Genomic DNA, 6986 nt, shown 5'->3' on the forward strand with positions numbered 1-6986 from the left:
ATGTTGCTATTGCTTTCTTCATGACTTATACATGTTCCTATGACTATGAGATTATGCAACTCCCGTTTACCGGAGGAACACTTTGTGTGCTACCAAACGTCACAACGTAACTGGGTGATTATAAAGGTGCTCTACAGGTGTCTCCGAAGGTACTTATTGGGTTGGTGTATTTCGAGATTAGGATTTTGTCACTCCGATTGTCCGAAAGGTATCTCTGGGCCCTCTCGGTAATGCACATCACTTAAGCCTTGCAAGCATTGCAACTAATGAGTTAGTTGTGGGATGATGTATTACGGAATGAGTAAAGAGACTTGCCGGTAACGAGATTGAACTTGGTATTGAGATACCGACGATCGAATCTCGTGCAAGTAACATACCGATGACAAAGGGAACAACGTATGTTGTTATGTGGTCTGACCGATAAAGATCTTCGTAGAATATGTGGGAGGCAGTATGAGAATCCAGGTTCCGCTATTGGTTATTGACCGGAGACGTGTCTCGGTCATGTCTACATAGTTCTCAAACCCGTAGGGTCTGCACGCTTAACGTTTCGATGACAGTTATATTATGAGTTTATATGTTTTGATGTACCGAAGATTGTTCGGAGTCCCGGATGTGATCACGGACATGACGAGGAGTCTCGAAATGGTCGAGACATGAAGATTGATATATTGGAAGCCTATATTTGGATATCGGAAGTGTTCCGGGTGAAATCAGGATTTTACCGGAGGGGTTACCGGAACCCCCCGGGGGTTAATGGCCCATAGTGGGCCTTAGTGGAGATGAGGAGAGGCGGCCAGGGCAAGGGCCGCGCGCCCCTCCCCCCTAGTCCGAATAGGACAAGGAGAGGGGGGCGGCGCCCCCCCTTTCCTTCCTCTCCTCCACCTCTTTCCCCCTTCTCCTATTCCAACAAGGAAGGGAGGGAGTCCTACTCCCGGTGGGAGTAGGGCTCCTCCTGGCGTGCCTCCTCCCTGGCCGGCCGCACCTCCCCCCTTGCTCCTTCATATACGGGGGCAGGGGGGCACCCCAAACACAACAGTTGATCTCTTGATCTCTTAGCCGTGTGCGGTGCCCCCCTCCACCATAATCCACCTCGATAATATCGTAGCGGTGCTTAGGCGAAGCCCTGCGTCGGTAGAACATCATCATCGTCACCACGCCGTCGTGCTGATGAAACTCTCCCTCAACACTCGGCTGGATAGGAGTTCGAGGGACGTCATCGGCCTGAACGTGTGCTGAACTCGGAGGTGCCGTGCGTTCGGTACTTGATCGGTAGGATCATGAAGACGTACGACTACATCAACCGCGTTGTCCTAACGCTTCCGCTTTCGGTCTACGAGGGTACGTGGACAACACTCTCCCCTCTCGTTGCTATGCATCACCATGATCCTGCGTGTGCGTAGGAAATATTTTGAAATTACTGCGTTCCCCAACAATTTCTATGCAGCTGGGGCTCAAAACCAATTTGGACCGCCCGGGCAAACGTTGAACCAGCGCTTTTCAACTCAAAAGGCATTCGTACGAAACAGTACGTACCACATGGGGTGATGAACGTGGTCTTTTCTTTGTCTCCCTTCATCATGAAGATCTGGTGGTATCCTTAATAAGGGTTGAGGAATGACAGCAGGTCGCACCCGGCAGTGGAGTCCACAATCTAGTCGATGCGTAGCAGAGGGAAAGGATCTTTTGGACAAGCTTTATTGATATCTGTGTAGTCGATACACAGCCTCCATTTCCCATTTGCCTTACGCACCACCACTGGATTGGCCAACCACGTGGGGTGGAGTACTCCTCTAACCAGGCCTGCTGCCTCTAACTTCCTGATCTCCTCGATGATGAACTCTTGTCGCTCCAAAGCTTGCTTCATGACCTTCTGCTTTACGGGTAGCGCGTGAGGACAGACAACAAGATGGTGCTCAATCACCTCCCTGGGAACGCCGGGGATGTCGGATGCTTGCCATGCAAACACATTGACATTCGCCCGCAGGAAGGCGACGAGCGCGCTTTCCTATTTGCTGTCGAGGGTGGAGCTTATAGTAAAAGCCCCGCACATGATGTCCTCCTTGACGGACACCTTCTTGGTTTCCAGTGGTGCAGCCTTGGATTTCTTGCTCTTGCCGGTGGAGCTCTCTGGCACGTCCTCGATGGGAGCGCTGCACTCCGAAGAGGCATGCTTGCTGGAGTGGGTGCCAGAAGTCTTGCCGGTCTTCTTCCCTCCCGAGGCTCCAGCGGTAGGAGCAAGTGCCTTGGCGGCAGTTGCTGCAACCGCCTCTCGGTAGAGTTGGTCGGCGCAAATGAGCGCGTCCTTCTTGTCGGAGGGGACGGTGATGATGGTTAGCGGCCCCGGCATCTTCAATGTGTTGTAGGCGTAGTGTGACGCTGCCATAAACTTGGCCAGCGCTGGGCGGCCAAGGATCGGCGACATAAAAAACGATCTTCTCCGTCCTATAGTTCAGTTCGCCCCCGAATGTGACAGGGAACGTGATTTTACCTTTCGGCTAACTCCTCCCTGGGTTGAACCCTTGAAACGTGCCCGTCTCCTCGAGGTCTCTGTCGGGGATTTGTAGCCTCTTGATCACGGCAGGCGAGATCAAGTTCAGTCCGGCCCCACCATCAACTAGCACTTTTGTTACCTTGAGGTTGCGTATTGTTGGTGAAACCAACAACGACAAACACCCGACCGCAGTTGTGCGATCAGGGTGGTCCTCGGTATCAAAAATGATAGGGGTGCTGGACCACTTCAGTGGCTTCTAGGCATCGAACGATGGCTCTGCCGTAGTGATCTCACGCGCCCACTATTTCAGTTGGCGGTGAGAGGAGTGCAGCGAGGCACCGCCGTCGACGCACATGGCCTCCGTAGCTTTCTGGAACTCGTGCTCGCCGGACTCATCGTCCTCATCATGGTCATCATCTTCCTCCTTCTTATCGCGGCCCCGAGCGGGCCTTTCTTGTTGATTGTCTTTGCCGTGACGACCTCCTTGGCTACCACGCTTCTTGCCGGACCCCTCAACACCATCCTGGCCCTTCTCCTTGTCCCGCCTTTCATATTCAGCTTTCTGCTTTTCTGCAAGCAGCTCGACCTGTCGGCGGTTCTGGAGGTCATGGCCCTTGGTGCGATGGATCTTGCAGTACCGCTTGTCGGAGCCTCCTGGCTTGTCGGCGGCCGCCAAGGCCCAGCAGGCGACGCACCCGGCAACCTCCTTGCCGGGGTCGTCAGCCTTGGCCTTCTTGGCGGCGCCGGGGTCGCCGGATCCCTCAACGGCAAGCACAGTCTTGCCCTTACACTTCCTGTTGCGGTGCCGGCCCCTCTTCGTCGGGGCGGTGTCATCTTCGTCCGTGGAGTCGGTTTCCGCCCGGTGCCCTCGCGGGAGTACTTCCTTCCGTCCTCAGCCCGAGCACATCTATCAGCCAGAACATAAAGTTTGACTACATCCTTGACCTTGTTCATCGCCAGCTCTTCACGCATCTTGCGGTTGCGTACATTCTGATGGAACGCACTGATGACAGCGGCGGGATGAACATCTGGGATGGTGTACTGCACACGGCAGAATCTTTGTATGTACTTACGCAGGGACTCGCCATCCTTCTGGGGGATGACATGCAAGTCACTTGCCTGGCCAGGAGCTTGGTGGCCTCCGGTAAACGCACCAACAAACTCGTGGCACAGATCCGACCAAGAAGAGATGGAATCCACTGGCAGGTGCATCAACCACGACATGACGTTGGGCTTAAGCGCCAATGGAAAGTAGTTGGCGAGCACCTTGTCATTGCGAGCCCCGGCGGCTTGCATCGCGATGGTGTAGATGCTGAGGAACTCCGACGGGTGAGTCTTGCCGTTGTACTTTTCCCCAACATCAGGCTTGAACATGCGGTGGGAGGGCCACTGGAACTGCCGCAGCTCTCGGGTAAAGGCCAGACAACCCACCTCGTAAGGCAGGTTGCCAGAGCCCCCCGGTGCTGGGTGGTCCATAGCAGGCGCCGCACGCTGATCTGACTGATGGCGCGCCTCCCGCCGTCGCTCAATGGTAGTTCGAGCGTCTTCTTGAGCTCGCTCTTGAAGAACTCGACGTTGGTCGCAGCGGGTTCGCGGGTCGGACGACACTGTGGAAACATTGTCACAGGCGTCGGCCCGACGAGCTGGTGGCTGCTATCGCGGCCGTGGAGGAGGAGAGTGCACCGTGGTCGCAGCGTCCCCGGTCCTCCCACCGCCGGCATGCACCAGCTCGAAAGAACGCCGGCATGAGGGTCCCACTGGGAGCGGCTCGTATTTGTTGGCGAAGCTGATGAGGCTTCGGATGGTGGCCCTCCACTCATGGAGCTTCTCCGTAGCAGGGGAGAAGTCGAGGAGCAGTTGCACGTGTGCCAACGCTCCTGCTGGCGTGGGCGGCGGCGAAAGCTGCGTGGACCGTGACACGCTCCGACTTCTAACCAAGTTAGAAGGAGATCTGTCACGTTCTCGCGGTCGCATGCCGCTTCCGCCGGCGTCCAGGTGCGCACGCCGGCCTGGTGCGTCCTGAGAGTGGTGCACAGGGCTCTTCCCGCCGCGGTGCCCGGGAGCTCCGACGTCGCGGTGTTTCTCATCGCGCGCGGCCTACGAAGGCCGCGACGCGGGTGCAAGCTGGGGTGCCGTAGAGGTTGCCGCGCCGCCCGTGGGCAGCACGGCCCCGCTCCCGGACCCAGCGCCGTGTGGCTCGTCGTCTTGGACTCGAACGATGCCGCTCGCCTGGCTCCGATTGCCAGAGTGTCATGGATGCTCGCGGGCCATGTCTCCGGCACCATCCGTGGCCACTCGGTCGCCTGTTCGCGCTGGCGCGGACGGGCCGCTCCGGATGACCCGATCCCTGTGATCCGCTTCTTCTTGGGGGCCATGGTGATGATGAAGTCGATGCGCTAACTTCCAAACCGGATTTTCACAGCTTGCGCCCCCTACCTGGCGCACCAAAGATGTCAAGGGAACGACACCTATGGGATCACAGGGAATCCCTACTACGGTTGGCAGGGCGTGGGGCTATGGAAAGAGCGGGTATAGGAGATCAACACGGGGGAATTTTATCCAGGTTCGGGCCGCAAGCGATGCGTAATACCCTAATCCTGCTTTGGTGTGTTTATCTGGTATTCTTGGACTAGCTACAAGACGTGCAGGGTCCAAAAAGTCCGAATGCTTCTCCAGTATGCCTCGGGCCTCCTTTTATAGCCAAAGGGGTCACCACAGTGGCACACATGAGGTGGAAAGTATGTACTGTAAATAAGTCTATCGCCTAGCACCGTTGGACAAATGCATTTAATGCGCTGCCGACGTGCCCTCTCACTTTATCGAGGACGACAAGGAAGCTCGTCCCGTTCGTCGCCGCCTCGCCTCGTTCCGACGCGCGTCCAGGCCGACGAGGCGTGCAGCGCCACGCTGGCTGGCTGCTGAGCTGGTGCGGTGGCAGAGTCTTCACGAAGATCTGCATGCCACCACGCAGGTGCTTGCTGAGTTGGTCTGGAAGCTGCACGTTGCCATGCAGGTGCCTGCCTAGTTGGCGGGCTGACTGCTGTGTTGGAACGGCGGTGGAGCCTCGGTAGGTGTGGGCCTGGCTGTGGCCTCACAGATGTCTCCGGCAAGGGCCTTGCCGGGGTCTTGTAGGTGTCCCCGGCAAGGGTCTTGCCGGGGGTCTTGTGAGCGTCCCCGGCAAGAATCTTGCCGGGGGTCTTCGTCCTCTGGTTCTCATCTAGATGTGTAGGCCTTTGGTCTTTCACAAAGATCTGCATGCCACCATGCAGGCGCCTCCCGAGCCTAGGTTCCAATGTTGTCGATGGTGTCGGAACCTTTGGGCTCGAGGGTGGCGCCCTTGCTGGTGTTGGGCAAGTCGGCCCGGCAAGGCTCTTGCCGGGGCTACGTAGGCTGCCCCGACAAGGCTCTTGCCGAGGAAGGCCCACCTTGTCCCTTTGCTCCTCGCGCCTCTGGCTTGGTGCTGCTCTGGTTGTGTTGTGTTTTTGCTTCCTCTGCCCCGCCAAGGGTGGCAGCAGGCGCGGCTACAACTGCCCGCGCACAAGTAAAGGGGCACAAAAGGCCCCTACTTTTGTGCACCGACACCGTTGCAATGACCTCTCTACCCCAAAAGCCAGCCGCATAAGCGGATTTCACCGAGAACTGCCCACTGGCCTCCCACGACCAAGATATCTCATCAGGCACATCCTCCATGGGCTCCCAAGCTGAAACAGTTTGCCATAGTGAGAGAAACTCATGCAGCACATCCGGACCTATGTCCGGGCCAACATCTAATGCCCAACTTCCATTCTCCACCGCCGGTCCAACTAGTCGGGAGGCTCTAATGCATGGTGGAACCAAGCCGTAGAGGAGCGGCGCAATTTCCTGTATTCTCCTCCCTTCGAGCCACCGGTCCTCCCAAAAAAGCGTCGTGTGGCCAGAATTGGCAACACTCCTCATGGCCGCCTGACAAAGCATCTTCGACTCATCCAGGACTTTGATCTTGAACTCACACCATGGCCTTGTCACATCTGGCCTTGCTAGCCATGGCCATCTCGCTTGCATTGCTACATTCATCCAGCGTAGATTCGGCAATCCAAGTCCACCTACCCACTTCGGTGTGCATACCGCATCCCAAGCAACCGCACAATTACCACCATTAGCTTCTGCACGTCTGCACCACAAGAATCCTCTACATATCTTGTTCATTGCAGCAATGGTTTTCATTGGAAGATCCAATGCCATCATTGTGTGGATAGGCATGGCACAAAGCACAGATTGGACCAACGTTAACCTGCCACTCTTTGGCATAAGCGCTGCCTTCCATTTCGGTAACCTATTAGCCATTTGATCCACCAAGTACTTCAACTGCATCGCTGATTGCTTCCTTAACGAGAGTGGCAGCCCCAGGTACTTGATCGGGAAAGATCCCAGAGGGCATTGAAGCTCGGCACTTGCCATGGAAATCTGTTCCTTAGAGCATCTGATAGGTAGAGCTGCAGATTTTGCATGTTGA

Source organism: Aegilops tauschii, chromosome 6, assembly GCF_002575655.3.
Source record: "Aegilops tauschii subsp. strangulata cultivar AL8/78 chromosome 6, Aet v6.0, whole genome shotgun sequence".
Lineage (NCBI taxonomy): Eukaryota > Viridiplantae > Streptophyta > Magnoliopsida > Poales > Poaceae > Aegilops > Aegilops tauschii.